General features: G+C 48.1%; 1 pseudogene; it reads right to left on the reverse strand.

The window, feature by feature from the left end:
• Positions 1-366: 366 nt before the first annotated feature.
• LOC147981309 (F-box protein At5g07610-like) overlaps positions 367-23,496 on the reverse strand; it is a 38,521-nt pseudogene continuing 15,391 nt past the window's right edge.

A 23,496-nucleotide genomic window follows, 5' to 3' on the forward strand; every position in this document is an offset into this window, starting at 1 on the left:
TTGAACTACCAAGTTGCACATTCTTAAAAAGGGTATCTAATTATGAGAAACATTCCATCATCAGGAGGAGATTGAAAAAAGCTTCAAAGCCATACTGTTAGCTCAATGAAATAATGGGATTCGGATGTCAGGGTTTCAGACAGCCAAGCACGACAAAGCAAAAAAAGATCCATGTGTGTATCAGGATCGAGGACAAGAATTCTCCACATACCAACCAAGTCCAGAACACAACTTTTGCATCCAAAAGTTGCAATACATATTATCACAAGCAAGTAAATAAAAAGAGACCACAATCTAGATATTAACGACATTGATAACAGTTCAAACAGAAGAATCATAGTAACCATCGTTAGGTACTTGGGAGGTAATACATATTAAGTACACAAACACAGATTCAGTAAGTTGACTGAATAGCTAGCCCCATATAGTCAAGTACATAGTGCAGCCCAACAAAAACTACCATAACTCCATAAAGATCTACCCAATTCACTGTTGCTTGTATGCAATACCTAGCTCCAATATCATCAGAAAGACATATGTGAACAATTCTAGTGCCCATCTCCAAGTGACTCTGAGAACAAGGGAACATATGGAACATAAGGAGAGACCTGCAATCCCATCCAAGTTGGCATATAAAAAACCGCTTCCCAGAATCCATGTCGTATGACATTAGTGCACTCTCATCTCCACATACTATAAAAACCAAATTGTGTTCTGGATGGATTGAAATAATACTGTAACGTTCCGCGTGCGATAAATACTTTCTTCCAAGCAACTGCAAGTGGTTGATATTGTGCTTCAAAGTCCATTCTGAAGTATCATAGTCCTCAAGAACCCAGGTTAAACATATGATTTGGGAACTGCTCGACACCCCTAACCTGGGGTGTGGCTATCTCATTATATAGAGGTACCCAAGGGGTACAATACAATGTTACAATACAGATATACAGAGGCTACGTATATACAGTCTAACACCCTCCCTCAATCTTAACTATGTCCTGAAGTACAAAGCAAGTTAAGATTGCGCCTACAGCCTACAAATTGTGGTTGTGGAAGAGGCTTCGTGAAGATGTCAGCAAGTTGATCCTTTGACGAGATGAACTTGATACAGAGTAGCTTCTGTGCAACACGTTCCCGAACAAAGTGATAATCCACCTCGATGTGTTTTGTCCTAGCATGAAACACCGGGTTAGAAGAAAGATATGTCGCACCAATGTTGTCACACCACAGGACCGGAGGACGAGCTTGAGGAACACGCAACTCTCTCAACAGAGACTGTACCCATATGATCTCAGCAGTTGCATCAGCAACCGCTTTGTACTCAGCCTCAGTACTACTGCGAGACATAGTTGCTTGCTTGCGAGCATTCCAGACGATCAAGTTAGGACCCAGAAATACCGCATAGCCCCCCGTGGATCGCCTGTCATCCGGACTACCAGCCCAATCTGCATCAGAGAAAGCCGAGAGCTCATACGACGGTGCAGACTGAAGGAGCAAACCATAGGAGGCACTAAGACTGACATAGCGCAAAATACGCTTCACAGCTGACCAGTGAGACGTCCTCGGTGCATGCAAAAACTGACAGACACGGTTGACTGCATAGGAGATATCAGGCGTGGTAATAGTAAGGTATTGCAGACCACCAACGATACTGCGATACTCAGTAGCATCATCAGACGAGAGAGGGTCACCATCAAGAGCAGACAACCGATCAGTGGCAGACATCGGAGTGTGAACATGTTTGCATGTGAGCATTCCAGCACGACGCAACAAGTCCAAGGCGTACTTTTTCTGAGTTAGAGTCAAACCAGCAGAGGACCGTGAAACCTCAAGACCAAGGAAAAAAAATGAAGAGCACCTAAATCCTTGACAGCAAAATCATCACGGAGAGCAATCACAAGGCGATCAGCAGCAGCAGCGGAGGAACTGATGAGAATGATATCATCAACATAAACCAAAAGATACATCGTAACCTCAGGGCGCTGGAGGAGAAACAGTGACGTATCAGCAGTGGAGGGAGTAAACCCAAGAGCCCGAAGAACAGATCCAAGGCGAGCATGCCATGCACGAGGAGCCTGTTTGAGCCCATACAATGCCTTAACCAGACGACGGAGATGATGAGGTCGTGTCAGATCAACAAAACCAGGTGGCTGACGCATATAAACCTCCTCCTCCAGAATGCCATGCAGAAAAGCGTTCTGCACATCAAGCTGACGAAGGAACCATCCGCGAGTAACCGCAAGAGACAGTAGTAATCGAATGGTAGTAGGCTTGATGACAGGACTGAAAGTGTCTTCATAATCAAGACCATACCTCTGTTTGAAGCCCTTTGCAACTAACCGTGCCTTGTAGCGTTCAATGGAGCCATCAGCATGTCTCTTGACTTTGAAAACCCACTTGGAATCAATGACGTCGACACCAGACACTGGAGGAACAAGACGTCAAGTATCATTCTGTTGGAGGGCCTGAAACTCTTGTTCCATTGCAGCACGCCAATGAGGAATACTCAGTGCAGCCTAAAAGTGACGAGGCTCTCCAGTGGGATCGCCAGCAGTGTGAGCCATGCACGCAGCAAGCCACGCAACCGTGCCATCCGTCCGCTTCTTTGGACGAAAGACACCAGACTGGCTCCGTGTGCGAGGACGAAGAGTGACAGCAGGTTCAACTGGCAAAGTCGGTGCAGCCGAGGATGTTGACGAGGCCGGCACCGAGTCAGACGAGTCAGGCACGCCGGTGACCGAGGCAGGGCTGGTTGGCGACCCTAGCGCCGAGGCGGACCGGGCCGGAGCAGGTGACGGGGCCTCCAGGCTGGCGGCAGCAGTAGCCGTCCCGGGCGAGAGACCCGCCAGTGGCCCGGGCGAGCCACGTGAGGCTGGCGCTGGCGAGGCCTGCGCGCCGGGCGAAGCGGGCGCTGGCGAGGCCACTGGTGCCGACGAGGCAAGCGAGCCAGGCGAGGCTGGCGCTGGCGAGCCCAGCACCCGTGTGGCCAGCGTGGAGCCAGGCTGATTCGGCACCCGCGAAGCAGGCGAGATGATGACGGGTTGGCGGGTGCCGCCCGTCATGCATGGCACATGCACGTCCCGACTAGGAAGCTCATCGGTGACCTGTTCATCAAGTAGCTCGAGCCGGGCACCGCGTCCAATACCTGCAGCATGATTAGGGAGCAACGAAGGGGCATATGCAACATCCACAAATTGATCAGGCGTAGGTGTGGACACAGGCACCGGTGGTGTAGAAGTGGTAGGGTTAGTCGGAAGTGCACGAAAAGGGAAAACATTTTCATCAAACACTACGTCACGAGGGATGTAGACGCGGTTGGTAGGAACATGCAAGCACTTGTACCCTTTGTGAAGAGAGCTATACCCAAGAAAAACACACTTCTTAGACCGAAACTCTAGCGTGCGCTTGTTGTAAGGACGCAAGTGAGGCCAACATGCACAACCGAACACTTTGAAAAAAGTGTAGTCTGGAATCTCATTAAGCAGAAGTTTAAGAGGGGTTTGCATTTTCAGAAGTCTCGAGGGAAGCCTGTTTATGAGAAAACAAGCTGTGGAGAAGGCATCACTCCAGAACCGAAACGGGACGGAGGCATGAGCGAGCAAGGTTAGACCAGTTTCAACAAGATGGCGATGCTTACGCTCGGCAGTACCATTCTGCTGATGTGTATGAGGACATGACACGCGGTGCGAAATCCCAAGTTTGTTAAAAATCGAGTTGAGGTTGTGGTATTCACCCCCCCCCCAGTCGGATTGGACATGGATGATTTTCTGCTTAAGAAGACGCTCAACGTGTGCTTGAAACTGAATAAAGACATCGAACACATCAGACTTACGTTTAATAAGATATAACCAAGTAAAACGGCTGTAAGCATCAATGAAACTGACATAATAATTGTGACCACTAACGGATGTCTGGGCATGACCCCATACATTAGAAAACACAAGCTCAAGAGGATGTTTCACAACACGGCTAGACTCTGAAAAAGCAAGTTGATGACTCTTGCCCAGCTGACAGGCATCACAAATAGTTTCAGCAGTTTTATTGGGCACAACTGGAAGATCATGACGATGCAAAACATGTCGAACTATGGGAGCCGCCGGGTGACCAAGGCGCGCATGCCAGTGTGTAGGCGACACACGAACACCACTGAACACCTGAGGAGAGGACGGCATGGAAGGTGGACATGATGCATCAAGTGCATACAGGCCATGGCGAAGACGACCGCTAAGCAGAACGGCCCTCGTGTCCCGATCCTTGATAAAGAAACGAAAAGGGTGAAACTCAGCAAGGACATTATTATCACGAGTAAGTTGAGGAATAGACAAAAGACTACGTGTAGCAGAAGAAACACGAAGGACATTAGAGAGATGTAATGTGCGAAAGTTGTGTGCAAGGAGAGAGGCCTGACCAACATGGGAGATGCGCATACCTGCTCCACTGGCGGTGTGCACCTGATCATGACCACGGTATGGCTCCTGAGTGGAGAGCTTACCCATCTCACCGGTGAGGTGGTTGGTAGCTCCAGTGTCCATGTACCATGTGGGATCAATAGAGTAAGACGGAGTACGACCATTATCATGACTCGTCACGGCAGCGGCGGCTTGCTTGTCGTTCCCTTTGCCGTTGTTGCCGAGGCCCAGAAAATCTTGTTTGCAGCGACGATGGCAGCGAGAGGCAGTGTGGCGCTCAAGACCACATAACTGGCAGGCCTGTTGGGCACCACAAGAAGAACAACACGCCACCGGTCGGTTACAACCTGTGATGGTCGGAGCACGGCCCCTCGAGGTCGGTTGTGAGGGCAGCGCCGGTCTGCCTCCTGAAGATGATGACCGTTGGGGCTTGCCACGAGTTGCGGCGTTGGCGGAGGCGAAACTGGGGGAGGCTCGGCGCGCCTTAATGCGCTGCTCACGGCCAAGCAGACGTGCATAGAGCTCACGAGGTGGAAGCGGGTCATCACGGCCATGAACATTCTCGATGAGATTGTCATAATCATCATCAAGCCCATTAAGCACGAAGGTGTTGAACTCCTCATCCTGCAGCGACTGGCCAACCGAGGCCAACGTGTCGGCAAGACCCCACATCTTGTTGAAGTAGTCGGTGATGCTGAGGTCACCAAGCTTTGTCTCACCCAGCTCGGTGCGTATAGAGTGAGCACGCGCCTGAGACTGAGAGGCAAAACTGGTGTGAAGCGCCGCCCACGTCTCCCGGGACGTAGCGGCGAAGATGACCAGCGACGAGACGCTCGGGGTGAGCGAGGACTGGATGGCGGAGAGGATGGCTTGATCCTGAGCCACCCAAGTGTGGTACGCCGGGTGATGAGGGGGCGGACACGGGGTGGATCCGTCAACGTAGCCCTCCAGATAGCGACTCCGCAGAAGAGGGAGCACCTGGGCACGCCAGGACAGGTAGTTGTCCGACGCGAGCTTCATCGACAGCAGATGCGAGAAGTAGAACGGCGCAGGCACTGTGGCCGAATCAACATGGGCATGCGGCGATGCATACAGGCCCATCGACGAGGCCGCCCCAGGATGCACGGGATACACCGGGTAGGGCGGGTAGGAGCCAGGGGACGCCACCCTAGGAGCACCATAGTGTGTCGCGGGGGCGTCGTAGGGTGCCGCAGGGGCACCGTGGTAGGGTGCCGCGAAGGCACTGTGGTCGGCCGCGACCGAAGCCGCGGGCGGCGATGCAGCCGCAGGTCCGTGCGGGTGCGGGGAAGACGCCAGGTAGGGTTGCGGCGGCGCGGGCGCTGAGTAGGGTTGCGGCGGCGGCGCGCCGTAGTAGGAGTGAGGTGGCGGGGCGCCGTAGGGCTGTTGCAGGGGCGGCGCGCCATAGGGTTGGGGCAGCGCCGGCCAAGACGATGGCGGCAGCGGCCCACCATGGGTCGCGGGAAGGCCGCCCGCAGGAGGAGCAGCACCAGAGGGAGCACCGATCGGGGTGGCACCGCGGTCTCCCGATCCGATCGGGGAGCGAGGCGACGACGAGGCACCATGGGCCATCACGAGAGGCTGCGAGGCAAGAAATGGCGAGGCAGTAGCGAGAGCCGGCACCGCGGCGGCGGCGGCCGGAGGAACCAAGATTGGTGCGACGGCGGCGGTGGCGGCGGCAGCGGAAGACATCGTAACCTAATCTGATACCATGTTAAACATATCATTTGGGAACGGCTCGACATCCCTAACCTGGGGTGTGGCTATCTCATTATATAGAGGTACTCAAGGGGTACAATACAATGTTACAATACAGATATACAAAGGCTACGTATATACAGTCTAACACCCAGACATCAAGTTCAGTATCATCAGAATCAGTAGTACTATTTGCGAAGTACTCCTACAACTGTCCCTGTGATGGAAATACATCCCGGTACGAACATCAGGTGTTGTCATAGGAATGGGAATACGCCACCAATTATCTCCTTCCACATCAAAGGCTACTACTGAATTATCAAAGTCAACCAAATGCAGAATCCCATTTAAAAATGCGCTTGTTTGCATTCTAGGGCATCTCAAATAAACCGAACTTTCAGCTATTTCATAGTTCCTCAAAGCTCCAGCCTTGGACGAATAAATCGCCAGTGCAGGACCAATCAGTGGTTATTTAGCTTGCCGTCATCCATACCCCAGGTCTTCTGATCTATAAACTCGAATACATGGAAGTGCGAGGAGACGGCCGGCTCGAATCCCAGGCGAGCAACACTCACCTTACAGGACCAGTCAGTGGCGGGCACAACCACCCATTTCTCAGTGGCGGGATTGCACACCACATAATCCATTGTATTGGGATCAGTCGCCTTCCCGCAGCAGCAGAGGAGGAGGCCATTGCAGCAATCCATAATGGCAAGGCTCTCGCATTTGGCCAGGAAGGAGAGTGACGGGTCGATGAGAGGGTCACCTTCCCCTGACACGTTGGTAAAATAGCGAGCCTCCTTGGGAAAGCGATTCCTGTTATAACCTTCATAAAAGAAGCCGGCGAGGGACTGCGGCATCTTCTTGCGGTGGTCCGGGTGGGAGAAGAGGTCGCGCCAGCGCGTGGAGACGCACTTGCAGCAGCAGGTGGACTTGTATGGCACGCGCGAGATGATCTCCACGAGGAGGCCGTAGGATCGCTCACCTCCACAGCCTTCTCCTTCTTGTAGTACCCCGCATGCAGATTGCAATAGCCATGGAAATCATTCTTAGGTTGGATATGGCGTCCGACTCGAGGAATCTGTTGGGGACTGAGATGAATCTCCGACGACTGCTTAAAAGGAAACTGTTGGGGCTATGCTCGCTGGAACGAACTATCGCTAGACAAAAATCGAGGCTGCTACACCTCAAAGAGGGGGACGCCAACACACGTTTCTTTCACCAACATGCTCGTTATCGGCAACGACGGAACGCGATTATGACTTTGCGCCACCAAGGGTCGGTGGCATCGGGTCAGGAGAGGATTACGGAGATTGTGGACGCCTACTACCAGAACCTGTTCGGGACCGCTGTCCCAAGAGAGCATGCTCTGCACTTGGAGATCCTAGGCCTACCGCAACGAGACTTGAGCCACCTGGAGGCTCCCTTCACCGAGGATGAGGTCCTAAACGTTATCAAGTCTATGCCCCTTGATAAAGCACCGGGCCCCGACGGCTTCACCTGACGCCTTTACGTGCTATGTTGGCAGATCATTAAGCATGACTTCATGAGGGCACTCAGCAGTTCTACAGCGGGGATATGCGAGGATTGGCCTCCATAAACAAGGCCCTAGTTACGCTTTTGCTCAAGAAAGATGGGGCGGAGGAGCACAAAGACTTCAGACCGGTCAGCCTAGTTCAAGGAGCAATCAAGATCTTCGATAAAATCCTAGCATGCAGACTAGCGATGGAACTCCCGTCCTTGGTTGGGGCTCATCAGAGCGCCTTCGTGCGTGGCCGGACACTACATGATAATTTCATGTTGGTGCAGTGCACAGCTAGGAGGCTGCATGCCCTCAAGGAACCGGCGGTGATTCTAAAACTTGACATCTCGAAGGCGTTCAACACAGTACAATGGCCTTTCCTCATCGAGGTTAAGCACGCTATGGGATTTGGAGCAAGGTGGATTGACTGGATATGTGGGTTATTGGCCACCTCGTCTACTAGCATCATGGTAAACGGCATCCCTGGGGCGCCAATCCTTGGCTGTTAGGGGCTACGACAAGGAGGGCTGCTATCGCCAATGCTTATCATCCTCACCATGGAACCCTTGCAACGCTTGTTTTCGGTGGCATCGGACCTTGGGCTGTTGTCTCCTCTGGGCCGCACGGGCATGAAGCACCGGCTATGAATATTCGCGGATGATGTTATGGTCTTTTTGAAGCCAGCACCGGCAGAGCTTGCAGCTTGCTCTGAGATCCTTCGGATGTTTGGTACAGCCTCTGGCCTTCGGGTCAATCTTTAGAAAACAACCGCTCTACCCATCACATGCTCGGAAGAAGACACTTTGAGGATCCAGGGCATGCTGGGATGCCCTCTGGGAGCCTTCCCTTGCCGGTACCTTGGGTTGCCACCCTGCCTGCGAAAGCCATCTGCTTCCCAGCTGCAGGGCATTGTGGAGCAGCTGGCGAACTACCTCCCCACTTGGAAAGCGGCTATGCTACCGAAGAGTGGTTGCTTAATTCTTGTCCTCTCGGTGTTGTGCTCTGTGCCTATCCATAGCATGCTCGCATTGGATCTTCCGCTCAAGACTATTGTAGCCATGAACAAAATCATCAGAGGATTCTTGTGGTGTGGTAAGGCCAAAGCAAGAGGTGGCACTATGCAGTGGCTTGGGAGAACGTGTGCACCCCCAAATGGACGGGTGGGCTCGGGATCCCAAACCTTCGATGGCTTAACATTGCCATGCAGGCGCGCTGGCCATGGCTCCAAAGAACAGATGCCACAAGGCCGTGGTCAGAGTTCACTATTGACGTCCCAAAGGAACCGAGGGCCTTCTTCGCAGCGGCAACTAGGGCCTAAGTCGGGCACGGACAAAATACTTTGTTCTGGGAGGACCGCTGGTTGTCAGGCATGAGAATACAAGAGCTGGCCCCATCATTATTTGCAGCGGTTCCGCGACGCATCAGAGCCTCGCAGACGGTGCAACAGGCCTTGGAGGATAACCTCTGGGCGCGTGAGGCTGGGCCGAACTTGGATGCGCACTCACTAGGCGAATACTTGCAACTCTGGGAAAGGCTTCAGCAAGTCGTGTTATTGGATGAGGTTGATGATTCTATGGCTTGGTCCTGGGAAAAGGATAGCCAATTCTCCGTTAGATCGGCGTATGCGGCTAAATTTGTAGGCCGAGAAGTCAACCCAACGGCCGCCTTCACTTGGAAGTCCGGCGCGCCGCTGCAATGCCGATTCTTCCTTTGGCTCATCTTCAAGAATAGATGTTGGACGTCCGACCGACTAGCGCGCAGAGGATTGCCTCACCAGCCAGCATGCCCTTTCTTCGCACAAGCGGACGAGACCATTGAGCACCTTCTGCTGAGCTGTGTGTTTGCGTGAACACTGTGGACGGCGATTTGCACAGCTGTCAGAAGGCCGAACTGGACGCCAACGCCGGAGGACACATTAAAGGATTGGTGCGTCACCCAGATCAGCGCGGAGCAACGACCCACGGGCATACGAACCCTTTTCACGCTGGTAATGTGGGAACTTTGGAAGCATAGAAATGCCATCGTTTTTGATGGAGCCTCGCCTTCGATTGCAGCACTCGCGGCACGCATAGTGGAAGAAGCCCGACGATTGCTACAAGCCGGGAAGCTGAAAGGAGCATGGGAGGTGTGCCTCTCGGACGTAGAAAGGTGGATCATGAGTGAGTAGTAGGCTAGATTGATGTGGCGGCTGTGGCGGTGTACAAGTAGTTTGTAATCTGTAACACCTCCGTGTAGACCGGGGCCTTTATCTCTTTCTCCTTTAATATATGATACGCACACTCGTGCGTATTCGAGAAAAAAATCCCGGCCGTGAGTGGAGGCTGGGAGAACTGTGAATCGAAGAGCGGCGAGAGCGTCAGCTGCCATCTGTGCCGGTGTGCGCAGCTGCGAGATGCGGGGGAGCTCGGTAGCGAAGACGATGGGGGAGTGGAGGTTGGGCCGCTATGACTTTTTTCTTTTATTGCTGGAATGGGCCGTGTGAGTCGAAATGCACCACAAACTATGAGTAGTACAACATTTGTTATCTCAAACAAATAGGACTCAAAAAATCTAAAAAAATGAGTACATCTATGGTGAAAAAACAATGTACATTTCTAAGAAAGCAAATTACAGAAAATATGCACTAACCTGGGCACCTAGCTCACCTTTGATCACACAACCACGGTCACAAGTCTTGTATACAGCCATCCTCCATAACACCCCCACCCTTTCCTCTCCCTTCATCCACCATTGCTCTATTTGCATGCCCACCATGCCAAATCGGCAAATCTGCGACACCCCTTGCGTGCAGTCGGTGTCCCCTCGGTCCACCGGGACAGACTGGGGGCGCAGGTGTGGGGGCATCGACCCAGACTCTGTGACTGATGCCGGGCTAGGAATCAAAGGAGACTCCTTTATTTCCACCTTCCGAGGTTGGTGCTCCATGATGCGGATGGACAGTGGATGCCGGAGCGGCGGCTTCGGAAGGCGGTCCATATGGTTGGCTCTCCGGCGGGCGCCATCTTTGTGGTGGTGGCTGTCCCTCTTGGTCGTGTGGGTGACAGGAGAGTAGCCGTGGGTGGCTCGGTGCTCCCCCGCCTTTGGCGGTGCCGTCGCCTCGGTCCGGACCTTGGGAACTAAACTCGTTCCGCTTGTCCTGAAGACCTCATGGTGGCATGAGGGAGCTGCCGAGCGAAAACTCTGCGCTTTGTTGCCAACGACGACGATGTTGGGGAACGTAGTAATTTCAAAAATTTCCTACGCACACGCAAGATCATGGTGATGCATAGCAACGAGAGGGGAGAGTGTTGTCCACGTACCCTCGTAGACCGAAAGCGGAAGCGTTATATCAACGCGGTTGATGTAGTCGTACGTCTTCACGATCCGACCGATCCAAGCACCGAAACTATGGCACCTCCGAGTTCTAGCACACGTTCAGCTCGATGACAATCCCCGGACTCCGATCCAGCAAAGTGTCGGGGAAGAGTTCCGTCAGCACAACGGCGTGGTGACGATCTTGATGTTCTACCGTCGCAAGGCTTCGCCTAAGCACCGCTACAATATTATCGAGGATTATGGAGGAAGGGGGCACCGCACACGGCTAAGAGAACGATCACGAAGATCAACTTGTGTGTCTATGGGGTGCCCCCTGCCCCCGTATATAAAGGAGTGGAGGAGGGGAGGGCCGACCCTCTCTATGGCGCGCCCTAGGGGAGTCCTACTCCCACCGGGAGTAGGATTCCCCCTTTCCTAGTCCAACTAGGAGTCCTTTCAAGTATTAGGAGTAGGAGACAAGGAAGGGGAAGAGGGAAGAGAAGGAAGGAGGGGGCGCAGCCCCTCCCCCTAGTCCAATTCGGACTAGGCCTTGGGGGGGCGCGCGGCCTGCCTTTCCCTCTCCCCTAAAGCCCAATAAGGCCCATATACTTCTTCTCCCGTATTCCCGTAACTCCTCGGTACTCCGAAAAATACCCGAACCACTCGGAACCTTTCCGATGTCCGAATATAGTCGTCCAATATATCGATCTTTACGTCTCGACCATTTCGAGACTCCTCGTCATGTCCTTGATCTTATCCGGGACTCCGAACTCCTTCGGTACATCAAAACTCATAAACTCATAATATAACTGTCATCGAAACCTTAAGCGTGCGGACCCTACGGGTTCGAGAACAATGTAGACATGACCGAGACACGTCTCCGGTCAATAACCAATAGCGGAACCTGGATGCTCATATTGGCTCCCACATATTCTACGAAGATCTTTATCGGTCAGACCGCATAACAACATACGTTGTTCCCTTTGTCATCGGTATGTTACTTGCCCGAGATTCGATCGTCAGTATCTCAATACCTAGTTCAATCTCGTTATCGGCAAGTCTCTTTACTCGTTCCGTAATACATCATTTTGCAACTAACTCATTAGTTGCAATGCTTGCAAGGCTTATGTGATGTGCATTACCGAGAGGGCCCAGAGATACCTCTCCGACAATCGGAGTGACAAATCCTAATCTCGAAATACGCCAACCCAACATGTACCTTTAGAGACACCTGTAGAGCACCTTTATAATCACCCAGTTACGTTGTGATGTTTGGTAGCACACAAAGTGTTCCTCCAGCAAACGGGAGTTGCATAATCTCATAGTCATAGGAACATGTATAAGTCATGAAGAAAGCAATAGCAACATACTAAACGATCGGGTGATAAGCTAATGGAATGGGTCATGTCAATCAGATCATTCACCTAATGATGTGATCCCGTTAATCAAATAACAACTCTTTGTCCATGGTTAGGAAACATAACCATCTTTGATTAACGAGCTAGTCAAGTAGAGGCATACTAGTGACACTCTGTTTGTCTATGTATTCACACATGTATTATGTTTCCGATTAATACAATTCTAGCATGAATAATAAACATTTATCATGAAATAAGGAAATAAATAATAACTTTATTATTGCCTCTAGGGCATATTTCCTTCAGTCTCTCAATAATCTAGATCACATCACCATGTGATTAACATCGATAGTTCACATCATCATGTGATTAACACCCATAGTTCACATCGCCATGTGACCAACACCTAAAGGGTTTACTAGATTCAGTAATCTAGTTCACATCGCTTATGTGATTAACACCCAAAGAGTACTAAGGTGTGATCATGTTTTGCTTGTGAGAGAAGTTTAGTCAACGGGTCTGCCATATTCAGATCCGTATGTATTTTGCAAATTTCTATTTCAACGATGCTCTGCACGGAGCTACTCTTAGCTAATTGCTCCCACTTTCAATATATATCCAGATTGAGACTTAGAGTCATCTAGATCAGTGTCAAAATTTGCATCGACGTAACCCTTTACGACGAACCCTTTTTGTCACGTCCATAATTGAGAAACATATCCTTATTCCACTAAGGATAATTTTGACCGCTGTCCGGTGATCTACTCCTAGATCATTATTTTACTCCCTTGCCAAAATCAGTGTAGGGTATACAATAGATCTGGTACACAGCATGGCATACTTTATAGAACCTATGGCCAAGGCATAGGGAATAACTTTCATTCTCTTTCTATCTTCTGTCGTGGTCGTGTTTTGAGTCTTACTCAATTTCACACCTTGTAACACAGGCAAGAACTCTTTCTTTGACTGTTCCATTTTGAACTACTTCAAAATCTTGTCAAGGTATGTACTCATTGAAAAAACTTATCAAGCGTTTTGATCTATCTCTATAGATCTTTATGCTCAATATGTAAGTAGCTTCACCGAGGTATTTCTTTGAAAAACTCCTTTCAAATACTCCTTTATGCTTTGCAGAATAATTCTACATTATTTCCGATCAACAATATGTCATTCACATATACTTATCAGAAATGCTGTAGTGCTCCCACTCACTTTCTTGTAAATACAGGCTTCACCGCAAGTCTGTATAAAACTATATGCTTTGATCAACTTATCAAAGCGTGTATTCCAACTCCAAGATGCTTGCACCAGTCCATAGATGAATCGCTGGAGCTTGCATATTTTGTTAGCACCTTTAGGATTGACAAAACCTTCTGGTTGCATCATATACAACTCTTCTTTAATAAATCCATTAAGGAATGCAGTTTTGTTTATCCATTTGCCAGATTTCATAAAATGCGGCAATTGCTAACATGATTCGGACAGACTTAAGCATAGATACGAGTGAGAAACTCTCATCGTAGTCAACACCTTTAAACTTGTCGAATTATTTTTGCGACAATTCTAGCTTTGTAGATAGTAACACTACTATCAGCGTCCGTCTTCCTCTTGAAGATCCATTTATTTTCTATGGCTTGCTGATCATCGGGCAAGTCAACCAAAGTCTACACTTTCATGGATCCCATCTCAGATTTCATGGCCTCAAGCCATTTTGCGGAATCTGGGCTCATCATCGCTTCCTCATAGTTCGCAAGTTCGTCATGGTCTAGTAACATGACTTTCAGAACAGGATTACCGTACCACTCTGGTGTGGATCTCACTCTGGTTTACCTACGAGATTCGGTAGTAACTTGATCTGAAGTTACATGATCATCATCATTAGCTTCCTCACTAATTGGTGTAGTAGTCACAAGAACAGATTTCTGTGATGAACTACTTTCCAATAAGGGAGATGATACAATTACCTTATCAAGTTTTCTACTTTCCTCCCACTCACTTCTTTCGAGAGAAACTCCTTCTTTAGAAAGTATCCATTCTCAGCAACGAATGTCTTGCCTTCGGATCTGTGATAGAAGGTGTACCCAACAGTCTCCTTTGGGTATCCTATGAAGACATATTTCTCCGATTTTGGTTTGAGCTTATCAGGATGAAACTTTTTCATATAAGCATCACAACCCCAAACTTTAAGAAACGACAACTTTGGTTTGTTGCCAAACCACAGTTCAGATTGTGTCGTCTCAACGGACTTAGATGGTTCCCCTTTTTAACATGAATGCAGCTGCTTTAATGCATAACCTCAAAAACGATAGTGGTAAATCGATAAGAAACATCATAGATTTGCACTATATCTAATAAAGTACGGCTATGACATTCGGACACACCATTATGCTGTGGTGTTCCAGGTGGCACGAATTTGTGAAACTATTCCACATTGTTTTAATTGAAGACCAAACTCGTAACTCAAATATTTGTCTCCGCGATCAGATTGTAGAAACCTTATTTTCTTGTCACGATGATTTTCCACTTCACTCTGAAATTCTTTGAACTTTTCAAATGTTTCACACTTATATTTCATCAAGTAGATATACCCATATCTGCTCAAATCATCTATGAAGGTCAGAAAATAATGATACCCGCTGCAAGCCTTGATATTCATCGGACCACATACATCAGTATGTATGATTTCCAACAAATCTGTTGCTTGCTCCATTGTTCCGGAGAACGGCGTTTTAGTCATCTTGCCCAAGAGACATGGTTCGCAAGCATCAAGTGATTCATAATCAAGTGATTCCAAAATCCCATCAGCATGGAGTTTCTTCATGCGCTTTACACCAATATGACCTAAACGGCAGTGCCACAAACAAGTTGCACTATCATTATTAACTTTGCATCTTTTGGCTTCAATATTATGAATATGTGTATCATTACAATCGAGATCCAACAAACCATTTTCGTTGGTGTGTATGACCATAGAAGGTTTTATTCATGTAAACAGAACAACAATTGTTCTCTAACTTAAATGAATAACCGTATTGCAATAAACATGATCAAATCATATTTATGCTCAACGCAATCACCAAATAACACTTATTTAGGTTCAACATTAATCCCGAAAGTATATAGAGTGTGCGATGATGATCATATCAATCATGGAACCACTTCCAATACACATCGTCACTTCACTCTTAACTAGTCTCTGTTTATTCTGCAACTCCCGTTTCGAGTTACTAATCTTAGCAAGTGAACTAGTACCAAATACTGAGGGGTTGCTATGAACACTAGTAAAGTACACATCAATAACATGTATATCAAATATACCTTTGTTTACTTTGACATCCTTTCTTATCCACCAAATACTTGGGGTAGTTCCGCTTTCAGTGACCAATACCTTTACAGTAGAAGCACTTTGTCTCAGGCTTAGGACCAGACTTGGGTTTCTTCACTTGAGCAGCAACTTGCTTGCCGTTCTTCTTGAAGTTCCCCTTCTTCCTTTTGCCCTTTTCTTAAAACTAGTGGTCTTGTCTACCATCAACACTTGATGTTTTTCTTGATTTCTACCTTCGTCGATTTTAGCATCACGAAGAGCTTGGGAATCGTTTCCGTTATCCCTTGCATACTATAGTTCATCATGAAGTTCTACTAACTTGGTGATGGTGACTAGAGAATTCTGTCAATCACTATCTTATCTGGAAGATTAACTCCCACTTGATTCAAGCGATTGTAGTACCTAGACAATCTGAGTACATCCTCACTGCTTGAGCGATTCTCCTCCATCTTGTAGCTATAGAACTTGTTGGAGACTTCATATCTCTCAACTCGGGTATTTGCTTGAAATATTAACTTCAACTCCTGGAACATCTCATATGGTCCATGACGTTCAAAACGTCTTTGAAGTCCCGATTCTAAGCCGTTAAGCATGGTGCACTAAACTATCAAGTAGTCATCATATTGAGCTAGCCAAACGTTCATAACGTCTGCATCTGCTCCTGCAATAGGTCTGTCACCTAGCGGTGCATCAAGGACATAATTTTTTCTGTGCAGCAATGAGGATAAACCTCATATCACGGATCCAATCCGCATCATTGCTACTAACATCTTTCAACATAGTTTTTCTCTAGGAACATATCAAAACAAACATAGGGAAGCAACAACGCGAGCTATTGATCTACAATATAGATATGCTAATACTACCAGGACTAAGTTCATGATAAATTTAAGTTCAATTAATCATATTACTTAAGGACTTCCACTTAGATAGACATCCCTCTAATCATCTAAGTGATCACGTGATCCACTTCAACTAAACCATGTCCGACCATCACGTGAGATGGAGTAGTTTTCAATGGTGAACATCACTATGTTGATCATATCTACAATATGATTCACTCTCGACCTTTCAGTCTCCAGTGTTCCGAGGCCATATCTGCATATGCTAGGCTCGTCAAGTTTAACCTGAGTATTTCGCGTGTGCAAAACTGTCTTGCACCCGTTGTAGATGGACGTAGAGCTTATCACACCCGATCATCACGTGGTGTCTGGGCACGACGAACTTTGGCAACGGTGCATACTCAGGGAAAACACTTTTATCTTGAAATTTAGTGAGAGATCATCTTATAAAGCTACCGTCGAAATAAGTAAAATAAGATGTATACAAGATAAACATCACATGCAATCAAAATATGTGACATGATATGGCCATGATCATCTTGTGCCTTTGATCTCCATCTCCAAAGTACCGTCATGATCTCTATCGTCACCGGCATGACACCATGATCTCCATCATCTTGATCTATATCAATGTGTCGTCACGTGGACGTCTCGCCAACTATTGCTCTTGCAACTATTGCTATCGCATAGCGATAAAGTAAAGCAATTGTTTGGCGCTTGCATCTTATGCAATAGAGAGACGACCATAAGGCGTTTGCCAGTTGTCGATAACTTCCACAAAACATGATCATCTCATACAACAACTTATATCTCATCACGTCTTGACCATATCACATCACAACATGCCCTGCAAAAACAAGTTAGACGTCCTCTACTTTGTTTGTTGCAAGTTTTACGTGGCTGCTACGGGCTTAAGCAAGAACCAATCTTACCTACGCATCAAAACCACAACGATAGTTTGTCAAGTTGGTGTTGTTTTAACCTTCGCAAGTACCGGACGTAGCCACACTCGGTTCAACTAAAATTGGAGAAACTGACACCCGCTAGTCACCTGTGTGCATAGCACGGCGGTAAAACCAGTCTCGCGTAAGCGTACGCGTAATGTCGGTCCGGGCCGCTTCATCCAACAATACCGCCAAACCAAAATATGACATGCTGGTAAGCAGTATGACTTATATCGCCCACAACTCACTTGTGTTCTACTCGTGCATATAACATCAACACATAAAACCTAGGCTCGGATGCCACTGTTGGGGAACATAGTAATTTCAAAAATTTTCTACGCACACGCAAGATCATGGTGATGCATAGCAACGAGAGGGGAGAGTGCTGTCCACGTACCCTCGTAGACCGAAAGCGGAAGCGTTATATCAACGCGGTTGATGTAGTCGTACATCTTCACAATCCGACCGATCCAAGCACCGAAACTACGGCACCTTCGAGTAACACACGTTCAGCTCGATGACGATCCCCGGACTCCGATCCAGCAAAGTGTCGGGGAAGAGTTCTGTCAGCACGACGGCGTGGTGACGATCTTGATGTTCTACCATCGCAGGGCTTCGCCTAAGCACCGCTACAATATTATCGAGGATTATGGTGGAAGGGGGCACCGCACACGGCTAAGAGCACGATCACGAAGATCAACTTGTGTGTCTATGGGGTGCCCCTGCCCCCGTATATAAAGGAGTGGAGGAGGAGAGGGCCGGCCCTCTCTATGGCGCGCCCTAGGGGAGTCCTACTCCCACCGGGAGTAGGATTTCCCCTTTCCTAGTCCAACTAGGAGTCCTTGCAAGTATAAGGAGTAGGAGACAAGGAAGGGGAAGAAGGAAGAGAAGGAAGGAGGGGGCGCAGCCCCTCCCCCTAGTCCAATTCGGACTAGGCCTTGGGGGGGCGCGCGGCCTGCCTCTCCCTCTCCCCTAAAGCCCAATAAGGCCCATATACTTCTTCTGCCGTATTGCCGTAACTCCCCGGTACTCTGAAAAATACCCGAACCACTCGGAACCTTTCCGATGTCCGAATATAGTCGTCCAATATATCGATCTTTACGTCTCGACCATTTCGAGACTCCTCGTCATGTCCCTGATCTCATCCGGGACTCCGAACTCCTTCGGTACATCAAAACTCATAAACTCATAATATAACTATCATCGAAACCTTAAGCGTGCAGACCCTACGGGTTCGAGAACAACATAGAAATGACCGAGACACGTCTCCGGTCAATAACCAATAGCGGAACCTGGATGCTCATATTGGCTCCCACATATTCTACGAAGATCTTTATCGGTCAGACCGCATAACAACATACGTTGTTCCCTTTGTCATCAGTATGTTACTTAACCGAGATTCGATCGTCGGTATTGTTGGGGAACGTTGCAGAAAACAAAAAATTTCCTACTTGTTTCACCAAGATCATCTAGGAGTTCATCTAGCAACGAGTCATCGGATGCATCTACATACCTTTGTAGATGGCGCACGGAAGCGTTCAAAAAAACGGTGATGATGTAGTCGTACTCGACGTGATCCAAATCACCGATGACCAGCGCCGAACGGACGGCACCTCCGCGTTCAACACACGTACGGGACGGGAGACGTCTCCTCCTTCTTGATCCAGCAAGGGGGAAGGAGAGGTTGATGAAGATCCAGCAGCACGACGGCGTGGTGGTGGATGCAGGGCGTCACAGAAGCAGGGCTTCGCCAAGACTACAAGGGAGAGACGTAACGGGGAGAGAGGGAGGCGCCAGGGGCTGGTCTTAAATCCCTCCTCTCCCCCCACTATATATAGGGGTGCCATGGGGGGGGGGGGGGCGCCGGCCCTAGTAGATGAGATCTACTAGGGGGGCGGCGGCCAAGGGGAGGATTCCCTCCCCCCCAAGGCACCTAGGGGTGCCTTCCACCACATGGACTCTTCCATGGTGGAACCCTAGGCGCATGGGCCTATAGGGGCTGGCGCCCCAGCCCACTATGGGCTGGGTTCCATCCTATTTCAGCCCATGGGGCTCTCTGGGATAGGTGGCCCCACCCGGTGAACCCCCGGGACCCTTCCGGTGGTCCCGGTACAATACCGATAACCCCGAAACTTGTCCCGATGCCTGAAACAGCACTTCCTATATATAATTCTTTACCTCCGGACCATTCTGGAACTCCTCGTGACGTCCGGGATCTCATCCGGGACTCCGAACAACATTCGGGTTTCTGCATATACATATCTTCTCAACCCTAGCGTCACCGAACCTTAAGTGTGTAGACCCTACGGGTTCGGGAGACAAGCAGACATGACCGAGATGACTCACCGGTCAATAACCAACAGCGGGATCTGGATACCCATGTTGGCTCCCACATGATCCACGATGATTTCATCGGGTGAACCACGATGTCGAGGATTCAATCAACCCCGTATGCAATTCCCTTTGTCAATCGATATGTTACTTGCCCGAGATTCGATCGTCAGTATCCCAATACCTCGTTCAATCTCGTTACCGGCAAGTCACTTTACTCGTACCATAATGCATGATCCCGTGACCAGACACTTGGTCACTTTGAGCTCATTATGATGATGCATTACCTAGTGGGCCCAGTGATACCTCTCCGTCATACGGAGTGACAAATCCCAGTCTTGATCCATGTCAACCCAACAGACACTTTCGGAGATACCCGTAGTCTACCTTTATAGTCACCCAGTTACGTTGTGACGTTTGGCATACCCAAAGCACTCCTACGGTATCCGGGAGTTACACGATCTCATGGTCTAAGGAAAAGATACTTTGACATTGGAAAACTCTAGCAAACGAACTATACGATCTTGTGCTATGTTTAGGATTGGGTCTTGTCCATCACATCATTCTCCTAATGATGTGATCTCGTTATCAATGACATCCAATGTCCATAGTCAGGAAACCATGACTATCTGTTGATCAACGAGCTAGTCAACTAGAGGCTTACTAGGGACATGTTGGTGTCTGTTATTCACACATGTATTACGATTTCCGGATAACACAATTATAGCATGAATAAAGACAATTATCATGAACAAGGAAATATAATAATAATGCTTTTATTATTGCCTCTAGGGCATATTTCCAACAGTCTCCCACTTGCACTAGAGTCAATAATCTAGTTACATTGTGATGAATCGAACACCCATGGAATTCTGGTGTTGATCATGCTTTGCTCTAGGGAGAGGTTTAGTCAACGGATCTGCTACATTCAGGTCCGTGTGCACTTTACAAATCTCTATGTCTCCATCTTGAACATTTTCACGAATGGAGTTGAAGCGACGCTTGATGTGCCTTGTCTTCTTGTGAAACCTGGGCTCCTTGGCAAGAGCGATGGCTCCAGTGTTGTCACAGAAGAGCTTGATCGGCCCCGACGCATTGGGTATGACTCCTAGGTCGGTGATGAACTCCTTCACCCATATTGCTTCATGTGCTGCCTCCGAGGCTGCCATGTATTCCGCTTCACATGTAGATCCCGCCACGACGCTTTGCTTGCAACTGCACCAGCTTACTGCCCCACCATTCAAAATATACACGTATCCGGTTTGTGACTTAGAGTCATCCAGATCTGTGTCGAAGCTAGCGTCGACGTAACCCTTTACGACGAGCTCTTCGTCACCTCCATAAACGAGAAACATTTCCTTAGTCCTTTTCAGGTACTTCAGGATATTCTTGACCGCTGTCCAGTGTTCCTTGCCGGGATTACTTTGGTACCTTCCTACCAAACTTACGGCAAGGTTTACATCAGGTCTGGTACACATCATGACATACATAATAGAACCTATGGCTGAGGCATAGGGGATGACACTCATCTCTTCTATTTCTTCTGCCGTGGTCGGACATTGAGCTGAGCTCAATTTCACACCTTGTAACACAGGTAAGAACCCCTTCTTAGAATGATCCATATTGAACTTCTTCAATATCTTATCAAGGTATGTGCTTTGCGAAAGACCTATGAGGCGTCTCGATCTATCCCTATAGATTTTGATGCCTAATATATAAGCAGCTTCTCCAAGGTCCTTCATTGAAAAACTCTTATTCAAGTAGGCCTTGATGCTGTCCAAGAGTTCTATATCATTTCCCATCAAAAGTATGTCATCTACATATAATATGAGAAATGCTACAGAGCTCCCACTCACTTTCTTGTAAACGCAGGCTTCTCCATAAGCCTGTGTAAACCCAAACGCTTTGATCATCTCATCAAAGCGAATGTTCCAACTCCGAGATGCTTGCACCAGCCCATAAATCGAGCGTTGGAGCTTGCATACCTTGTCAGCATTCTTAGGATCAACAAAACCTTCCGGCTGCATCATATACAATTCTTCCTTAAGGAAACCATTAAGGAATGCCGTTTTGACGTCCATTTGCCATATTTCATAATCATAGAATGCGGCAATCGCTAACATGATTCGGACGGACTTCAGCTTTGCTACCGGTGAGAAAGTCTCATCGTAGTCAACCCCTTGAACTTGTCGATAACCCTTAGCGACAAGCCGAGCTTTATAGATGGTCACATTACCATCCGCGTCTGTCTTCTTCTTAAAGATCCATTTATTCTCTATGGCTCGCCGTTCAACGGGCAAGTCAGTCAAAGTCCATACTTCGTTTTCATACATGGATCCTATCTCGGATTTCATGGCTTCTAGCCATTTGTCGGAATCCGGGCCCGCCATCGCTTCTTCATAGTTCGAAGGTTCACCGTTGTCTAACAACATGATATCCAAGACAGGGTTGCAGTACCACTCTGGTGCGGAACGTGTCCTTGTGGACCTTCGAATTTCAGTAGGAGCTTGATCAGAAGTATCTTGATCATTATCATTAACTTCCTCTCTAGTCGGTGCAGGCACCTCAGGAACATTTTCTTGAGTTGCGCCATTTTCCGGTTCAAGAGGTAATACTTCATCAAGCTCTACTTTCCTCCCACTTACTTCTTTCGAGAGAAACTCTTTCTCTAGAAAGGACCCATTCTTGGCAACAAAGATCTTGCCTTCGGATCTGAGGTAGAAGGTGTACCCAACAGTTTCTTTTGGGTATCCTATGAAGACGCATTTTTCCGATTTGGGTTCGAGCTTTTCAGGTTGAAGTTTCTTGACATAAGCATCGCATCCCCAAACTTTCAGAAACGACAACTTAGGTTTCTTATCAAACCATAATTCAAACGGTGTCGTCTCAACGGATTTCGACGGAGCCCTATTTAAAGTGAGTGCGGCAGTCTCTAAAGCATAGCCCCAAAAGGATAGCGGTAAATCAGTAAGAGACATCATAGACCGCACCATATCCAATAGAGTGCGATTACGACGTTCGGACACACCGTTACGCTGAGGTGTTCCAGGCGGCGTGAGTTGTGAAACTATTCCACATTTTCTGAAGTGTGTGCCAAACTCGTGACTCAAGTATTCTCCTCCACGATCTGATCGTAGAAACTTGATTTTCCTGTCACGTTGATTTTCAACCTCACTCTGAAATTCCTTGAACTTTTCAAAGGTTTCAGACTTGTGTTTCATTAAGTAGATATACCCATATCTACTTAAATCATCAGTGAGCGTGAGAACATAACGATAGCCACCGCGAGCCTCAACACTCATTGGACCGCACACATCAGTATGTATGATTTCCAATAAGTCGGTTGCTCGCTCCATTGTTCCTGAGAACGGAGTCTTGGTCATTTTTCCCATGAGGCATGGTTCGCACGTGTCAAATGATTCATAATCAAGAGACTCTAAAAGTCCATCTGCATGGAGCTTCTTCATGCGTTTGACACCTATGTGACCAAGGCGGCAGTGCCACAAGTATGTGGTACTATCATTATCAACTTTACTCCTTTTGGTACTCACACTATGAATATGTGTAGCAATACGCTCGAGATTCATTAAGAATAAACCATTCACCATAGGAGCATGACCATAAAACATATCTCTCATATAAATGGAACAACCATTATTCTCAGATTTAAATGAGTAGCCATCTCGAATTAAACGAGATCCCGATACAATGTTCATGCTCAAAGCTGGCACTAAATAACAGTTATTGAGGTTTAT

The sequence above is a fragment of the Triticum urartu genome, chromosome 3A, assembly GCF_056163025.1.
Source record: "Triticum urartu cultivar PI428250 chromosome 3A, HENAU_Tu73, whole genome shotgun sequence".
NCBI lineage: Eukaryota > Viridiplantae > Streptophyta > Magnoliopsida > Poales > Poaceae > Triticum > Triticum urartu.